Source organism: Pan paniscus, chromosome 2 (assembly GCF_029289425.2).
Source record: "Pan paniscus chromosome 2, NHGRI_mPanPan1-v2.0_pri, whole genome shotgun sequence".
NCBI classification, from domain to species: domain Eukaryota; kingdom Metazoa; phylum Chordata; class Mammalia; order Primates; family Hominidae; genus Pan; species Pan paniscus.
Window position 1 is genome coordinate 45,762,121 of NC_085926.1, and position 17,667 is coordinate 45,779,787.

The 17,667-nt window shown below is 43.3% G+C and overlaps 1 protein-coding gene across 4 annotated transcripts in view; it reads left to right on the forward strand.

Moving 5' to 3' along the window:
- CCR9 (C-C motif chemokine receptor 9) overlaps nt 1-17,667 on the forward strand; it is a 107,191-nt gene that overhangs the window by 1,208 nt on the left and 88,316 nt on the right. For 2 of the 4 annotated variants that reach the window (XR_008624729.2, XM_055109779.2), the window contains exons 2-3: nt 2,036-2,153; nt 14,582-14,700. The gene's annotated coding sequence lies outside the window, so the exon portion shown is untranslated. Of the gene's footprint in view, nt 1-1,267; nt 2,154-6,789; nt 6,957-14,581; nt 14,701-17,667 lie in introns of those variants that run through there. The other 2 variants (XR_004670535.2, XM_063602770.1) reach the window with 2 other exon arrangements.

A 17,667-nucleotide genomic window follows, 5' to 3' on the forward strand; every position in this document is an offset into this window, starting at 1 on the left:
TACCCATTGCCTCCTCCCCAAAGGAACCTACCATCCTGGTGTCTAACCCCATGGGTTAGTTTTGACCTTGATGAAAATGGAATTAAATGGGATGTACTTTTTTTGTGCCTGGCTTCATTTGCTTTCCATTGTTTGTGGGGTTCATTCATGTTCTAGTGTGTTGTGTAGCTGTGGGTCATTCTCTCTCACTGTAGTATACTTGTCGGTGGTGTGAATATGCTCCAGTCTACTACTGACAGATGTCTGTGTTGTCTCCAGTTTGGGGCTGTCATGAATAGGGCTGCAATGCACATTCTAGTGCACGTTCTTCCGTAGATGAATGCACTCACTGCTGGGAACTTCTTGGCCTTAGGATAGGTGTGTTTGGCTTTAGCAGATATTGTCAAACTGTTTTCCAGAGTGTGGTAGTACAAGCTGACACTCCCTTTGGGTTTCAGTTGCTTTTGCTTTGCATCCTAACACTTGTCATTCTATTTCTAAAGGTCTGCCCAGTCTTGTAGGTGTATAGTGATAGTTCATTGTGCCTTTTTTTTTTTTTTTTTTGAGACGGCGTCTCGCTGTGTCGCCCAGGCTGGAGCACAGTGGCGCGATCTCGGCTCACTGCAAGTGCCACCTCTGGGGTTCGCGCCATTCTCCTGCCTCAGCCTCCCGAGTAGCTGGGACTACAGGCACCCATCACTATGCCCAGCTAATTTTGTTTTTGTATTTTTATTAGAGACGGGGTTTCACCGTGTTAGCCAGGATGGTCTCAATCTCCTGACCTTGTGATCTGCCCGCCTCAGCCTCCCAAAGTACTGGGATTACAGGCGTGAGCCACCACGCCTGGCCCATTGTGCCTTATTTTAACTTCCCTCATGACCAGTAAGGCTGCATACCATTCCATAGGCTAATTGGGCCATCTAGGTATCTTTTTTCATGAAGTGCCTGTTCAAATTTTTTGTCAGTTTTTAATTGGGTTGTCTGATTTTTTCCTACCGATTTGTAGTTCTTTATGTATTCTGGATTTGGGTCCTATGTCAGTTTAGTGTATTACAAATTGCTTTTCTCAGTCTGTGTTGCCTTTTATTCTGTCAGTGGTGTCTTCTAATGAAGAGATATTTTTAACTTTAACAAAGTCCAATTTCCCAATCTTTTCCTTTAGTGTCCTCCTTTGGTGGTTTTTCTTATGTCCTGTTTAAGAAAGCACTCCTTTATCAACTCCAAGGCTGTGAAGATATTCCTGAGAATATATAAGACTCAGGCAAAATGAGTCTCAGCCATCCATAGATAGGGCTACCCGCCCTCCCCCTACAAAGGACTCCTCACAGCAATGGCAGCAGACGGAGTGCCAGCATTTTCTTGTGCTGGTTCCCTGGGCTCCAATTCGATGGGGCTGCCTTTTTAAAGTGGTTTTGCATTGTTTAGGCAGAAGGCTTGTTGCTGCCTCCAGCTATCTGCTTGCATGTTCTTGTTCTCATATATGAGTTATTCCTAGAGGGTACCTGGCTATGCAGTGACCTTCAGGAACTGGGCACTTTGGAGAGATGCCTCACCTGGACCATGAGGCTGCTGGGACCTTGTTGGTTTGATGGAGGCAAGGCCTCTCTTTAATTCCCTACCTCTGAGATCAGGCCAGCACCTCCTTCCATTCATACTGCTATACTCCCTGGGAGCCCATCCAGTATGTGAGGCCCTGTGTGGTAGCTTTGGGCAGCACGAAGAATCACCCAGATAACCCCAAAGAGCAGTAAGTAAATGCAATGGGGCAGATAATCAGGGCTCCTGGTAAGGTCCCCATGACTTTCTGAAGCCTATGTGACAGCTCTCATCTGACAAGGCCAGTTGTGCTGCTGGGACTCATAGAGTGGAGAGGACAGGCCTGGAAGGGTTGGGGGGCTTCCGCAGAGAGCCAGCAAGACAGAGGGTGGAGAGGAGTGGTAGGCTGGCAGGTATGTAACCACTGGCTCTCTGCAGAAAAAGCTCTGATTTGTCACATTTGCCAATTTCTGTGGTGTAAACACTTTTACTATGACTTTTTTTTTTTTTTTTTTGACAGAGTTTTGCTGCGATGCCCAGGCTGGAGTGCGGTGTCACAATCTTGGCTCACTGCAACCTCCACCTCCCGTGTTCAAGCAATTCTCCTGCCTCGGCCTCCTGAGTAGCTGAGATTACAGGTGCCCACCACCACGCCTGGCTAATTTTTGTATTTTTGGTAGAGATGGGGTTTCACCATGTTGGCCAGCCTGGTCTTGAACTCCTGACCTCACGTGATCCACCCGCCTTGGCCTCCCAAAGTGCTGGGATTACAGGCATGAGCCACCTCACCTGGCCTTACTATGACTGATTCTAAGCTACCAAAGTGATGTCACGAAACGTGGAGACATGCAGTAGCACACCATTGTACTGAGTCTCCACTATCCAGATACAACAGGCATAGATAATAGTACAGTCAATAATTAGGAAGTGCCAAGTTTTGTGTATTTATTACCTCTGTTTTAAATAACTTATTCAATTGCTAGCTTATGTAGTTTAATTCTTAGTGGCCGTGTTTAACAACCAGCCCACAGAATTCTAGAAAATTTACCAGTTGGCTCTCAAGAGTGTGTGGCAGCTGGCTTTGGCATTCAGCAGGGGGATCGGGGCTAGGGAAATCACTTCTGCATGGCAGGGACAAGGGGAGTGAGTTCAGCTCAGTGGTGTCTGGTGCCCCATGGCAATGGGGTTTTCAGCTTAGCTGAGCCCCACTCTGAGTGCTCCTTGGGGCCCCCACTGCTAGTATGCAAGACACTGCCTGTGGACCGGTCTCACTGTGCCCCATGTCACTCAGGACAGACTTACCTGCAGGATAGAAGGCCAGCATGCCTTAGTTATCTGATTTCTGGAAGGGGTGGAGACACTGGGGAGGGCCCTGACTCAGCTGTATGGGTGTGGGCTCCTGGGCCCGTGCCAGGGTTCCTGATTACCCTGCCGACCATGAAGTTCATGCCACTTTCAATAATTTGCTCATCCTAGTGATGCCATTGTTACTTCACCACCATCAGTGGCTCCCAGCCACCACAAGATAAAGTCCAAACTCCTTAGCCTGGTCTGTAAGGTTTTGAGGATTTTTAAAATTGGGCCCTGAGGAATTTAACTCTTGCACACCTAGGCTCCAGGAGAAGCTAAACTTTTCACTTTCCGGAATGTGCATTTTTATACTTCTGGGACGTCTCTCAGCCAAGAGCACCTCTGCTTTCTCAACCCAGAAAAATCCTGTCCTTTCTCTTGACCCAGATGATTTATTACCTCTTTTTAAAATTTAAATTTTAACACATTAATTTTTTTAGAGATGAGGTCTCACTATGTTGTCCATGCTGGTCTTGAACTCCTGGGCTCAAGCAATGCTCCAGCCTCAGCCTCTTAAAGTGCTGGGATTACAGGCATGAGCCACTGTGCTTGGCCTTTTACCCTTTTTAAGAAGCCCCAGAACCCCATCTGCAGCTGGAATATATTGCTTGCTCTTCCCTGCCCCCGGGCCCTGGGTACATACCTGACTTTTCTTTTTGAGACGGAGTTTTGCTCTTGTTGCCCAACCTGGAGTGCAATGGCTCACTGCAACCTCTGCCTTCTGGTTTCAAGCAATTCTCCTGCCTCAGCCTCCTGAGTAGCTGGGATTACAGGTGCGTGCCACCACACCTGGCTAATTTTTGTATTTTTAGTAAACACAGGGTTTCATTGTGTTGGCCAGGCTGGTCTCAAACTCCTGACCTCGTGATCCACCCGCCTTGGCCTCCCAAAGTGCTGGGATTACAGGTGCGAGCCACCACGCCTGGCCCATAGCTGACTTGTAATGCCTGCCAGCGCTGTGCTGTCATGAAGAGTGCATCGTATGTGTCCCCTCTGGACTATGGCTCGCATCATGCCTTACTCATCCTTTTCTCCCTAGTGCCAGGTACATGGTTGAATCTCAATAAAAGTCAGCTGGTAAAGGAAAAACCTGCTGCAGATTCTAAGCATTTAAGTACAAGTTCATTTTTGTTGTTCACAGCTTCGGCAACAGTCAGATGTCTGCATTTCAGAACATTTCTTCAGCACATTCAAGTTCTTGACATGACTGTTCTCCCTGCTGCCCAAAGCACTTGCTCGCTATCCCTCAGGGAGCACAAAGACTCACACAGTACAAATAGGAGTGTAGAAGCCACCAGGAGGAGATTCTGCAAAGGAAATGCTGGGGCTGCTGTGGGGACTTGCCTAGCTCAGGTGGTGAAGGAGAACCTGTGTGTGCACGTGCACACATGTGTGCGTGTATGTATGTGTATGTAGTGCCAAGGAGGTGGGAATGCCCCAACTTTTCCCTGAACCCTGGGACTCTCTTGGCTGCAAGTGGAGCTTCTGACCTCAGAGCCCCGGTGTCTCAGAGCTGCCAAGCTCCTTGGAGCAATGCTCCTCAAACATCAGCGAATCCCCTGGGGGTCTTGGTCCAATGCAGATCCTGGCTCAGTAGGTCCGGGACGGCACCTGCGATTCTGCATTTCCCACAAGCCCCCAAGGAATGGTGGTGCTGTTGGTCCGAGGCCCTCATTCCATATCAGACCCATCGATACTCCCGTTCTCCAACCATGTTTGCCATTTTTGCCAATAGCCATATTTATCATGTTTGTGAACCATGTGGACTGTTATTTATCATTTTTCTTTAAATTAATTCACTTTTCACTTAAATACATTTAAAAACAAAATTTTACACCACTACCATACACGTAAAGCTAGTGTTTTTAAAATTCATTTAAGATAAATTGAAGAAAATTTAAAAAGTTTAAATGTCTATGTCTGGTGCTGCCTCAAAACACCTTACGTACTCCCAGTGGCAGATGTCCCATATTGGGCACCACAGACCTTGCCCATGAACTGTGCCACAGAGCCCTAGAATTTCATGAATGTGCCTGTAGGACTGTGCCCAGGGCTTGGACAGGTTGGTGGGAATCCAACCAGAGTAGCCCCACCACCATATCTTGATATCCTGTATTGTGTTTCTGTGTGGAATTTTATTTGACAAAAAGTTAAGGTCCAAAACTATCAGAAACCCACTGCTGAGCCCATACATTTGTTTTAGAGAAGCCCTGGAGTTTGCTGCCCGATATGGTAGCCACTAGCCACATATCTTTACTTAACTTCAATTAAAATGAAGTACAATTAAAAATTCAGTTCCTCAGTCACATTTCAAGAGCACAATAGCCATATGTGGTTAGTGGCTACTGTCGGGACAGCACTTACATAGAACATTTCCATCACTGCAGAAAGTTCCATTGGACAGTCCTGACTTGTGGAAGCTGGGAGAAGAATTTGGTGATAATGCTTGCCACAGTCTCTTGCATTCTGGGCCTGGACTGTGGGCAGCTGCTTGGGATAAAGTAATGTCCCTGACACTGTCCCTCTGTTCTCAGAGAAGGAAAGATGGGACCTTCCTTCTCTCCTCTCCTCTGCCTCTCACGATGCTGACCAGGGCATCATCTCCTGGCAGGAGGCCAGCTGTGCTGAAAGTGGCTCCATCCCTACAAGCTACTTCAGCTGCAAGATGGGAAACTCTAATACCATCTTTTGGACCCCAGTCCCTACCTCTCCTGCTGCCTTTCAGTCTCCTGGGCCCCAGAATGTGCTCTTTGCCCCACTGGTCCCCTGTCTCTGGCCCTCCCTGTTTTCCCAGTGCCTCCCTCTCTGGCCTGGCCTTCATGGTTGGTCAAGTCCACATATCTCCCTCTCACTCATCTTTGCCCTCCGTTCCTTTTGCTGTTTCTCAGCCCTGTGCCACCCAAACTTGAGGATTTCTGGGCTCCCCAGACTGCTGCTAGGGACTTCTGGAAAGTCTCACAAAGCTATGACTGTATCTTCCGCAAGCATAGATTGTGAGGCCTCGGCAGGGCCTTGCTGTTGCTCACTTCTTTGTGATCCACGTCTGGCTGTGGTTCTTTCTTGTGGCCCTGGGGCAGGGTTCCCGATCTTCTCCATATGCCTCAAACTTTTCTTTCCATACTCCTCATCCTGCTGATGACATAATAAAGGTCTTGGGAATCACCCAGATGGCTAAGGGAACTACCCCTAGGCTGGGCCTCTACCTGAGATTCTCCCTGCTGTCCAGTCACCTTGAGTGTGGGCTCCCACTCCCTCCTGGGCCTTCAGCATCCCTCCCGTCAGTCATTCCTCTCTCCCTAGCATTGCTGATGGCTTTTCTTTTCCTTTCCTTTCCCTTCCCTTCTTCCTCTCTCTCTCTTGCTGTTCGCATAAAGACATTCTCAGGTTCCACTAGAAGCATCTTTAAAACCTTCTAGATCTGCTTACCATCAATCTTTAGACAACTGTGTGGTCCACATTCCTCACCTTGGTTCCTCATCACACCATTCATTCCTTTACCTCTTACAAGCTAGTAGTGTGGCACTCAGACCTAAGTTATAACAAATCCACTCTGTCAAATATACCCAGAAACATGACCCATCCTTTTTTCCTTCTGTTATAATGGAGGGGTTAAGGGAGGACCCTTCTTCCTGGCTAAGCCCCTTCCCATGCCAGGACTATGTGTGCCTTCAACTTCCTCTGTGTCTTCACACACCCAGGCTGATAATAGGTATACAGTAATTTCTAAATAAAGACTAGATGACTTAAGGATATTAATATTGTTAGAGAATAGAGAAATTTGGAAAATGAAGTTAATGAGTACTCAAAAAGATATTAACTATATTCAATTTTTTTCTTTTTTACTTTTCATAATGAAATACACAGAGAAAATTACACATAAAAAAACTATACCTCAACAAATTATCATCTCCTTGTGTCTTTCAGATGCCAGCTTTCTCCCTGAAAAAGTATCCACTATGCCGACAGTCCTTTCTTGGCTTTTTTGTGTGGTCTTACCACTTAAGCATGAATCCCTAAACGCTATACTTACTTTTGTCTGTGTTTGAACTTCATATTGTGAAAAAATAGAGTGGCTATTCTTTGATGTCTGACTTCTTTTGCCTTACATTATGTTTTCTTTGTTGTTGTTTCATCTAAGTTGATATTGCAGCTATAGTTTTTACTTGGCCAGTCTATTGTATTTCTTACGTAACTACAAATTATTTAACCACTTTACTATTGATAGATATTTGGATTATTTAGCTTTTGGATATTATGAAAAATGCTGCTTGGAACATTCTGGTACATGTGTTCTGGTACACATGAGCAAGCATGTCTATGTGTAGAAAGGCTGAAACATAGTGTCTATGTATTTTAAGCTTTGATAGATAATTCCAAAAGTGTTTCAATTCATTTATATGTATGTATTCATATAATACGGTCAGAGAATTCTAACTGCAATATATTCCTGCATAGTTTGATGAAAGCAAAAAAAGGAGAAATGAGTTATTAAAAATTCAGGACAAATATAAAGCACAAAGTAAGACAGGAGAAATATCAGTTCAAATGTATCAGTAATTACAATAAATGTAAATGGATTCAATGGGCCATATGAAAGACAGAGACTGTAATGACTGGAATAAAAAATTCACACATACAGTTACATGCTATTGACAAGAGATATACCAACCATAAGCCCACAGCAACATTTACATGAATATATTAGGAAAAGAATACATTAGGATGAAAAGAATATATTAGGAAAATGCTATCCAAAAGAAAGCCAAAAAAATATCATTAGTGATAGAAAGGACATCTATCACTAGAAAGCTATAACATTTAAAAAAATTACAGTTCATAAAATAGCTTCAAAAAACAACAAATTGATTTCTTCATGGATTACATGGATAAATTGACATATCTACCATCATGATGGAGATATCTGTACTCATTTCTTCATTTTTGATAGATAAAGTGAAAATAAAAGGAACAGGGAGTGAAAATTGATTAATACAGATTATTAGAATAATCTAAAATGGAACTTCTACAAAAAGCAATAATAGAAATTAAAAATTAAGTGGATGGATTTAAAAGTGGATGAGACACAGCTAAGGAGAGATTTGATGAACGCAAAGATACGTCAGAAAAAATTATGTGGCACATTGCACAGAGAGATAAGAAGCAAAAACACATACAGTTACATGCTATTGACAAGAGATATACCACCATAAGCCCACAGCAACATTTACATGAATATATTAGGAAAAGAATACATTAGGATGAAAAGAATATATTAGGAAAATGCTATCCAAAAGAAAGCCAAAAAAATATCATTAGTGATAGAAAGGACATCTATCACTAGAAAGCTATAACATTTAAAAAAATTACAGTTCATAAAATAGCTTCAAAAAACAACAAATTGATTTCTTCATGGATTACATGGATAAATTGACATATCTACCATCATGATGGAGATATCTGTACTCATTTCTTCATTTTTGATAGATAAAGTGAAAATAAAAGGAACAGGGAGTGAAAATTGATTAATACAGATTATTAGAATAATCTAAAATGGAACTTCTACAAAAAGCAATAATAGAAATTAAAAATTAAGTGGATGGATTTAAAAGTGGATGAGACACAGCTAAGGAGAGATTTGATGAACGCAAAGATACGTCAGAAAAAATTATGTGGCACATTGCACAGAGAGATAAGAAGCAAAAACCAAGAAAAAATTTAAGATATATAAATAAGCTATGTAGGACAATGAAGTCTAATATATGCTTACCTAGAATTCTGGAAGGAGAAGAGAGACTGGAACAGAGAAACACTTAAAGTACAACAGCTCAACATTTCCCACCACAGATTCATGAAGCCCAGTGAATCCTACGTAGGAAAAAAAAATGTAATGCCCATCAAGATGCCTCATGATCATGCTCCAGAACATCAGGGTGAGGCCCTTAACCCACATCAAAGGTCTCACCGCAGAGGAGTGTTTAATTTGTGGCATTTTGAAAAAAATTAAAAGGTAGAACTTAAATCTTGGACAGATAAAATAGCATATGACAGAAGAGTGGTAAGAGCGGAAATGTTCTAAGGAGGTGAACAACTTTAGACTTTGTGAAAGTATGCAAAGCAAACATTTCAAGTTGTCCCCAGATTTCTTTTATAGCTTTCCAGGATAGAAAGAATTCATACGCTGCATTTGGTTGTTATGAATACAGTTGCTTTTAGGACAGTTTTCCCACCTTTTTATTTTCATGACATTGACTTTCTAAAGAGACCAGGCTGTTTGAATTGTATAATGTCTTACATTCAGGATTTGACTGATTATTTCATTGTGGGGTCATTTAATATGGCCTTTTCCCCCTGTAACTTGCAGAGAATGTGTTAATTTAGTCTTTATATGGCACATGCATGTACGCACATACACACACACACATTATAACATGATATAGGCACTTAGGCAATTAACTGTATTTATTATTGATGGAATTTTGAATTTAAGAAGTATATACGCTAGGTGCAGTGACTCATGCCTATAATCCAGCACTTTGGGAGGCCGAGGTGGGAAGATCGCTTGAGGCCAGGAATTTGAGACCAGCCTGGGCAACACAGTGAGACTCTGTCTTTGCAGAAAATTAATTTTTAAAAAATTAGCTAGGCGTGGTGGTACACACCTGTAGTCCTAGCTACTTGGGAGGTTGAGGTGGGAGGATCACTTGAGCCCAGGAGTTGGAGGCTGTAATGAGCTATGAATGCGCCACTGCACTCCAGCCTGGGTGACACAGTAAGACCCCATCAAATAAACAAACAAATAAATAATAAAATAAAAAGTGTACAACCTTCCTGAGTTTACATTCACCAAATGGGGCGTAGTGCTGACCTTCTTCACTGAGCTATTCCAAGCAATTTAGAATATTTGGCAAATATAACAAGACGCAGAGAGCCTCCAGGATCGGAGGAACTGCTGGCCAGAGCTGAAGGCAACATGGCTGCACAGAACTGGCACTGGGCTGGCAGCTGCAGGCTACAGCTCTGTGTTGCTGTGGCTCTGTTTCTGGCTACACTTCTGTGAGATATGATAACTAATGGGACACAGATGACTTGAATGGCAGCCTTAAAAATAAAGGAAAATGAAAAGACATCTAAGACTTGAAAGCAAAGAAAACCTAACTTAAAATAATATAGGGAAACACTAAAATAAATGTTTGAACTTGTACTTCACCAGTATATACTGGTAAAAACTCAGGGCTTCCTGAGCCTCTGAGTAAGGTTACACAATGATTTTAATATTCTACATCCTTTTGCCTGTATGCCTACATCCAAAGGACAACTGTGTCAACTGAGTAACCTGAGTGGATTTTCTGTGAATTGATGCCTATTGTTGTCTGAAGTAACTAATTTGAGTAAACAACACAAAGTGGGCGTCCTTTCTAAAGGAACAAGAGGAATGGAACAAAGAGGCATTTTTCAGGTCAGAGAGAACAGATGCAGAAATGAGCTTGTTTAGAAAACATTGTGGCTTCTCACCACGATCACTCAGCTGATCCCTTGCATTAAGGAAGATTCAGCCACGTGCTGTGAAAACAAGGGACTCAGAGAGCAGTGTGGAATCCTTCCTTCCTTTTTGTTGGTCTTGGCTGAATTTATTCCTTCACCTCAAATATTTTTGCTGGGAACAAGCAATCAATACCAACTAGAAGGCATAATCTGGTGGAGAAAAACAGATGGAGCACTGTGAAAATATTTTCAAGGGTCAGGGTACACCTGGGGCCATGCTGTCTCAATTAGTGACCCCCTAAGGAATTTCACTGTGTCCTGCTGTGCTGTTTTGTACTTGCTCTTTTCATTTCATAACAGGAGAAGCCCTGTGAATCTTACTCTGCCAGAAAACACACATACTTTATTTCACAAGCTCGGTGGTTCAAATTATATTTGATTTCTTTCCCTGCTCCATACTCCAAATGTGGCCTAGGGATGGGCAGCGTCGGCATCGCCAGGGCGCCTGTGGGAAATGCAGACTCTCAGGCCCCTCCCAGACCTCTAGAATCAGAACCTACTTTTAAAAAGACCCCCCCAAGGGATTTGCAGGCAGGTTAATGTCTCAGGAGCACACAGGGTTTTTAACCCTGGCTGCACATCAGGATCCTATCTATGGAGCTTTAAAATACAGATGCACGAGACTCCCTGAAAAACTGAGCTTGGCAGAGGAGTCTCTTGAATGTTTGGCTTCTAGAAGCTTCCATGGTGGCTGATGTGGGATACCCTTCTCCAGAAGAGGAAGATCCCTACCAACACTGCCGTGCCACTCAGAATAAACATATCTAGATCTTCTCCCCACTGGCTCCCCTCCAGTTTCCATATCCCCAATGTCCCTTGTTTAAGGTCCACCTCTGCCTGCTCTTTCCCACTGTTAAAATTTCTCTTCTAAAATACATTCAGAGTCAACAGGAAAAGGTCTTAAAGATAATTTATCATAGATGCAACAACAATTTCTTCTCATGAACTTGAGGAGCCCAAAATCTTTTCCCTGCTTGCCAAGGTGCTATATTGTCTGAAAATAGCTCAACTGCTTGGGAATGGTTTTGTGAAATCGATTCCCTACTGTATTATAGGGAATTAAGTGCTCCCAAAACTTCCCTTCTGACTTTGTTTCCATTTCCCAATATACAGCCTACCCAGAATGACGTGTTATCATTGTCTGCCATGTTTTGTTTCATTTATGCTGTACTTTTTTTTGGGGGGGGTGGGGACGGGGCGGATGGAGTCTCACTCTGTCACCCAGGCTGGAGTGCACTGGTGTGATCTCAGCTCACTGCAACCTCCACCTCCTGGGTTCAAGCAATTTTCCTGCCTCAGTCTCCTGAGGAGCTGGGATTACAAGCACATGCCACCACGACTGGCTAATTTTTTGTATTTTTTAGTAGAGACAGGGCTTCACCATGTTGGCTAGGCTGGTCTCGAACTCCTGACCCCAGGTGATACATCTGCCTCAGTCTCCCAAAGTGCTTGGATTACAGGTGTGAGCCACGGCGCCCGGCCTATGCTATACTTTTTGTGTTATAATACAGCATATATGGCATACAGCATACTATGGAAAATAAATACATGTATAAATAATAATTATAAGACAAGTGCTCTTGTAGCCATCACCCAGGTGGTTGAGACTTGGTATAGTGTGTGGCCAGTTTTCATAAATATTCTGTATTTGCACAAAGAGAAAAAAAATTGGATGCTGCAGTTTGTTTTATTTATTAGGCCAAATCTGCTATTGTATTGTTCCTATCTTCTATATCCTTATGATGATTTTGTGTCTGTGCATTCCGTCAATCACTGAGAGAAGTGTTAAAATCTTCCATTATGATTGTGAATTTTTCTATTTTCTTTTAATTGTGTCAATTTTTACTTTATAGAATCTGAAGCCATTAAGGACAAACTTTAAATTGTTATATCTTCTTGGAGGGTTAAAATTTTAATCATATGGAATGACTCTATCTCTAGCAGTGTTAAATTCTCTATTTGGATAATTCAGATTGTTGTGTGTTTTCTGCATACACAATTATATCATCTGTGAATGAGTTTTTTTTCTGGCCTCATGCTTTGGTTTAGGCCTCCACCACTATATGTATCTGTCATTGCTCCAAAGTCTCCCTGTCATTGAAGCCTTAGTGACAGCCCTATGTAAAATGTCAACTACCACCCCAACATTGTTTCTCTCTTTCCTTCTTCACTGTATCCCTTGGGCACTATTTGGCATGTTATACGTGTTTCTTGTTTATCAAGCCCGATTTGCTCATTTATTTAAGAGAGTTATCGAGTCTATGTGCCAGACCCTGTTCTGGATATGGGGGATGCAGCAATAAACAAGACAACCACAGATCTCAGCCCCCTCGGAGGATACATTCTGGTGGCGAGGCAGAAAATAGACAAACACCATGCTTCTACTTCAGTAAGGCCTGTCTTGACCACCATATTTTAAGAAAAACATCCCTTCTCTTGATTCTACTTTCCTTTCTACCTACCTTATGCCCCCCTCCTTTTTTTTTTTTCGCTTTACTCTGTTTTATAGCCCAGCCCATCAAGAGATGTCGATGCTTACTTTGTCTCCAAGTTTCTCTTGTTACTTCTCACAGTCACCTCAGCTAGGCCCCTCAGCAGTCCAACAAAACTATCTTGTCAAGGACACCAGTGACCCCCCGCATAGCTAAATCCAACAGTCAGCTGTCCCTTTCCTGGACCTGCCAGCTGCATGCCACCCAGGTAATGATTCTTTCCTGCTGATGTAATTTGCCCAGCCAGCATCCAGGGAGACGCTCTCTCGGTCTTCCTCTCACTGGCCCCTGCTGTTCCATCTCTTTTGCTGATGTCTCCTCTTCCCTGATTCCTTGGGGTTGGAGCACCTAGGGCTTCTCACTGACACTCACCTCCTTGGTGTGCCTACCTCTTTAATGGTTTAAAAGCCCTCTCCACCGATAACTCCCAATGTTGTATCTCTAGTCCAGACCACGCTTCAGAGGTCTAGACTTGTATGTCTGGTGCCTCCCAACATCCCCATTTGGGTGTCTGAGAGGCATTTCATGCTTGTCTAAAAGAGGATTTCTGGCCAGACATAGTGGCTCATGCCTGTAATCCCAGCACTTTGGGAGGCCGAGGCAGGTGGATCACCTGAGGTCAGGAGTTTGAGACCAGCCTGGCCAACATGGCAAAACCCCGTCGCTACTAAAAATACAAAAATTAGCTGGGCATGGTGGCGGGCACCTGTAAAAATTAGCTGGGCATGGTGGAAGGCACCTGTAATCCCAGCTACTAGGGAGGTTGAGGCAGGATAATCACTTGAACCCAGGAGAAGAAGGTTGCAGTGAGCCAAAATTGTGCCACTGCGCTCCAGCCTGGGCGACAGAGCAAGACTGTCTCAAAAAAAAAAAAAAAAAAAAAAAAAAGAGAATTTCTTATCTTTGCCCACTTCCCTTCCTAAAGCCAGCTCCCTATCTCTGTTGACACCAAGCCCAGCCTAGCAGTTGCTCAGCCCCAAACCCCTGAAGTCATCCTGAGTCCTATCTCTCATCTCCTTTCAATCTGTGCTGATAGTCTATTAGTTTTCCCTTCAAAATATATCCAGAACCTAACTCTCTGACACTGCTGATGGGAGTGTAAATTGGACACCTGGAAAATTTGGGGGGCAGTGTCTACTAATATTGAACATTCATATATGCTGTGATCCAGCAATGACACTCCTAGATGTACATACCTACGCCAAAAGATCCACACTAGACGTTTATATTAGCATTCTCTGTATTAGCCACAGACTAGCAAAACTCCAAATGTCCAGCAACAGTATGATGGATAAATTATGGAATATTGCCACTATACAGCAATGAGAACAAAAAAACAATTGCTACATGCAACAATAGGGATGACACTCACAAGCACAGTGTTGAAAGAAGCTGGACACAACAGAGTCTATGCTGTATGATTTCACGTACATAAAGTTCAAAAAGGAAGTCAGGAGAGTGGTTACCTTTGGAAGGAGATGGTGCCTGGGGGCCAGCACAGGAAGCCTCTAGGGGTGCAGATAATGAGTGATTCTTCATCTGGGTACCTTAGTGCTTACTTTGTGCAAATTCTTTGAGCTGTATGCTTATGATTTGTGCACTTTGCGTACATAAGTTTTACTTAAATTGAAAAAGAAATCCAGCTTCAACCACCCTTATCACTTCTTTTTTTTTTTTGACAGAGCTTTGCTCTTGTTGCCCAGGCTGGAGTGCAATGGCACCCTCTTGGCTCACTGCAACCTCCGCTTCCCGGGTTCAAGCGATTCTCCTGCCTCAGCCTCCCGAGTAGCTGGGATTACAGGTATGCGCCACCATGCCTGGCTAATTTTGTATTTTTAGTAGAGACAGAGTTTCACCATGTTGGTCAGGCTGGTCCTGAACTCCCGATCTCAGGTGATCCGCTCCCCCCTTGGCCTCCCAAAGTGCTGGGATTACAGGCATAAGCCACCATGCCTGGCTTACCCTTATTACTTCTATATTCCTACCTCAGTCTAGGCCACTACCATCTTTCACCTGGATGACTACTAATTTTTTTTTTTTTTTTTTTTTTTTGAGATGGAGTCTCACTCTGTTGCCAGGCTGGAGTGCAGTGGCACGATCTCGGCTCACTGCAACCTCTGCCTCCCAGGTTCCAGCAATTCTCCTGCCTCAGCCTCCTGAGTAGCTGGGACTACAGGTGTGCGCCACCACATCCAGCTAATTTTTGTATCTTTAGTAGAGACGGGGTTTCACCATGTTGGCCAGGATGGTCTCAATCTCTTGACCTTGTGATTCGCCTGCCTGGGCCTCCCAAAGTGCTGGGATTACAGGCGTGAGCCACCACACCCAGCTGACTACTAATATTCAGTCACCTCTTCACCCCTGCTCACAATCTAGCCCAAGGACAGTCTATTCTTTTTTTTTTTTGACAAGGTCTCAATTTGTCACGCAGGCTGGAGTGCAGTGGCATGATCATGGCTCACTGCAGCCTCCCACCTCCCTGGCTCAAGCGAGATCCTCCCACCTCAGCCTCCTGAGTAGCTGGGACTACAGGCATGTACCACCTACCTAATTTTTAAATTTTTTGTAGAGATGAGGTTTTGCCATGTTGCCTAGGCTGGTCTCAAACTGGACTCAAGTGATCTGCTCACCTGGGCCTCCCAAAGTGCTAAGATTACAGGCATGCACCACTGTACCCGGCCAACAGTCTATTCTTAATGCAACCACAGAGTCGTCCTTTTTAAATAGCATCAGGTTTTATCATTCCAAGGCTTATAACCCTGCAGTGGCTTCTCATATCCTTTGCTCAGTGTCTCCTCAATGAGGTCTATCCTGACCACCCTGCTGAAGCTGCATCCAGCATCCCTCCAGCACTCTTGATCCTCCTTGTTCTACTCTATTATTATTATTACCATAGCACTTTCTTCTTCTAACATATTATAGGGGTTTGAAAGGTAGCCCCCCAAAAGATACATCTACCCAGAACCTATGAGCGTGACTTCATTTGGAAAAAGGGTCTTTGCAGATGTCATTAAGTTGGGGCCTTGAGATGAGATTATCCTGGATTAGGATGGGCACTAAATCCAATGACAAGTGTCTTGAAGAGAAGAGGAGAAGATAAAAGGGAAGGTGATCTGAAGACAGAGGCAGAGACTGAAGTGATGTGTCTATAAGCCAAGGAATGGCGAGAACGGCCAGCAGCCACCAGAAGATACGAGAGGCATGCACTGCATCTCCCTCAGAGCCTCCAGAAGGAACCAGCTCCACCAGCACCTGCATTTAGGACTTCTGGCCTCCAGAACTGCGAGAGAGTAAATTTCTGTTGTTTTAAGCTATGCAGTTTATGGTAATTTGTTATAGTAGTCCTAGGAAACTAATACACATACTGCATAATTTATTTACTATTTATTATTTTCTGTATGCTGTCACTGTAAGCTCCTTGAGGGTACAAATTATGATTCTGTTCACAATCTATTTCACCAGTGCTTGACACACAGTAGGCATTCAAACTTAAAAATAATTGATTCTATTGATAAAGTTAATAAATATTGATTAAAGTAATCTAAGATTTCGTTGGATAAATGAATTGTGACATATCTATACACTAGAAGGTACTACTCAACAATAAAAGGAATGAATTATTATATACACACCAATATAGATGAATCTTAAATACATTTTGCTAAGTGAAGGAAGCCAGATATTAAAGAGAATATACTATATGATTTCATTACGTGAATTCTAGACAAGGCAAATCAAAGCTGTCAAGAGAAAAAGCAGTTCGGTGCTTGCTCAGGGACCAACCAGGCTCAGGGAGCCTGGCTGCAAAGGGACATGAAGGGACTTGGTGAAGTGATGAAAGTGTCCTCTATTCTGATTGTGGTGGTGGTTCCAGGGCTATCTATATTTGCCAAAACTCTTCAAACTGTACCTTTAAAAGGGGTACATGTTATTGTAAATTATACCTCAAAAAGGTGATAAAATAAGGTGGTTCATTTATTTAGAATAATGTAATAATTGTCTAAAGCAAATACCCAGTATAGACTCTGGAGCAGGCCTAAAGGTGTCAGAGTCAAAAAATATATGGCAAGAAGGTACAGTAGAAGGAAGCAAAAGATATAAAACCCCAACAACAGAAAAGAGACAGCTGCTGATTATTGAGAGCTCTCCCAAGGATGTACGCATGAGAAGACACCATTAGCAGAGCCCACACTGTGGACCATGCAGTGACATCTCCCTTGCTGCATCAAGCCCCTGGAACACAAACCAGCAGCCTCTGTCATGAAAGAAAACCGCTGCTGGAGAGGCAGGAGGATAGCTTGAGCCCAGGACTTTGATACCTGCCTGGGCAATACAGTGAGATCCCATTCTCCACAAAAAGGAAAAAGAAGGAAAGAAAGAAAATCTCTGTGGGGTAAACAGAGCAGCTGTTCTGGGGGATGCTGGTAGTTGTTTGTTATCCCCACCCACCTCACTATCTCCCTGTTCTTTCCTTCAAGATGGCCTTAATTCTGACGACAGATCACTGATTTCATTTATGAAGTGGAGTTAACACTGCTTAAAGTATTCAAAGGTTTCACTGAATATGATCACGATCAAGCTCTTTAAAAAAGTTAATCAGTTATTGGTTCAGAAACACTGCTGGTGGCTTTCAAATAACATGTTTTATAAGAAAGAGAAATTCCAGACTAGTCTCTCTTGTGAAGATTGATGGAAAAGGGCCTGCATTGCCAAGACAATCCTAAGCCAAAAGAACAAAGCTGAGCGCATCACGCTACCTGACTTCAAA